This window comes from Tursiops truncatus, chromosome 11, assembly GCF_011762595.2.
Source record: "Tursiops truncatus isolate mTurTru1 chromosome 11, mTurTru1.mat.Y, whole genome shotgun sequence".
NCBI classification, from domain to species: Eukaryota; Metazoa; Chordata; class Mammalia; order Artiodactyla; family Delphinidae; genus Tursiops; species Tursiops truncatus.
Genome location: NC_047044.1, coordinates 72,275,993 through 72,277,688, shown reverse-complemented (window position 1 = coordinate 72,277,688; position 1,696 = coordinate 72,275,993). Strand labels below are relative to the sequence as shown.

General features: G+C 37.8%; 1 pseudogene; it reads right to left on the bottom strand.

Moving 5' to 3' along the window:
* Positions 1 to 778: 778 nt before the first annotated feature.
* On the bottom strand, positions 779 to 1,233 carry LOC101335203 (GTP-binding nuclear protein Ran-like; annotated as a pseudogene).
* Between the last annotated feature and the right edge of the window lie 463 nt (positions 1,234 to 1,696).

The following is a 1,696-nucleotide window of genomic DNA, read 5'->3' as shown; positions in this document are numbered from 1 at the left end:
AACGGGAGAGGCCACAACAGTGAGAGACCCACGTGCCACAAAAAAAAAAAAAAAAAAAAAGGCTATGAAGGATAAAGTGAAAAGACCTTTTATATTCTTCATTCTAGGGCCCAGAATGATTAAAGAGAATGAGAAAGTTATGGATTGACTTTTATTTATCTTGCTTATGATCTTTTGCCTCCCTGAATCTGTATGTCTTTCAATAATTCATGAAAATGATCAGTTTTTCATCTTTTTAAATATTGCCTATGTTGGTAGTAAATTTTTTCAGGTTTTATTTGCTTAAAATATTTTTATTTTCCTTCCTTTTAAAAGAGAGTTTCACTGAGATACAGAATTTTAAATTTGCTAGTTATTTCTTCTCAACATTTTGAAAATGCCATTTCAATATCTTTTGGTACCTAGTATTGTTCTTGGAGCAGCTGTCAACCTAATGGTTATTCCATTGTAGGTTTGATGGATTTTCTTTCCTCTACTTTTTTTTTTTCTAAAGATAGTTGAAATACAACTTTATTCTGATTCTAAACAAAAAGGAATGGAAACGACAGTAACAAACAAGATTCCACCACTGAATATTATGATGTGACTGTTGCAGTCTTATACTTGAAATTCAAGGAGGAAACCACTGTGTTCCAAAACAGCTAAATATGCAGGTCCAAAAAATGAAGGTATTTTTTTAACTGCCACATTCACTCTGAAGCCCATTCATCTCCTTCAGCATCCCAAAGATTAAACACATGTTCTGCTTAACTATGTAACAAAGTGGCAAACACGCTGCACTACTGACATCACAGGACAGTTGCCTATAAAACTAGACTTCTGACGCTGGGATCCAGCTTCACTTTCTCACAAGTCATCATCTTCATCCGGGAGAGCAGTTGTCTGAGCAACCTCTAGATTATGCTCGTACTGCGCTGCCGTGGCTGGGTCCATGACTGCCTCTGGCGGGGTGAGAGCAGACATGGCGACGAACTCCAAGTTAGGGTCTCCGATCAGATTTCTAGCAAGCCAGAGGAAGGGCTTTTCAAAGTTGTAGTTACTTTTGGCAGAAATGTCATAGTACTGAAGATTATTCTTTCAGTGGAAGACAATTGACTTTACCTTAACTTTTCTGTCCTTAATATCCATTTGATTTCTACACAACACAATGGGGATGTTCTCACATAGTAGTACCAGATCTCTGTGCCAGTTAGGCACGTTCTTGTAAGTAACTCTTGATGTTACATCAAACATTCATAACGGCACACTGAGCTTGGATATAATAGCCATCTCCCAGTCCAACAAATTTCTTCTGACCAGCTGTATCCCAAACATTGAACTTAATAAGTCCTCTGTTGTTATGGAACACAAAGGGGTGGACCTCAACATCCAAGGTAGCTACATACTGCTTCTCAAATTCACCAGTCAGATGACGTTTCAGGACTGTAGTTTTTCCAGTACCACCATCATCAACCAATACAAGCTTAAACTGAACTTGGGGTTCTCCTTGGGCTGCTATCGTGATGTTACTTCCAGAAGCGTCTCCACCCCCATCTATCTTTCCTCTACTTTTAATATCATCTGTTTGGGGTGCTACAGAAACTCAATAAAGAAACTTGAGGGAGGGAAATAATCCCAGAAATGTATGAGATGCAAGAGGAATGATGAGCAAAGAAAAAAAGTAAACATAAAGCTAAAGAAATAATAAAATGTGTAA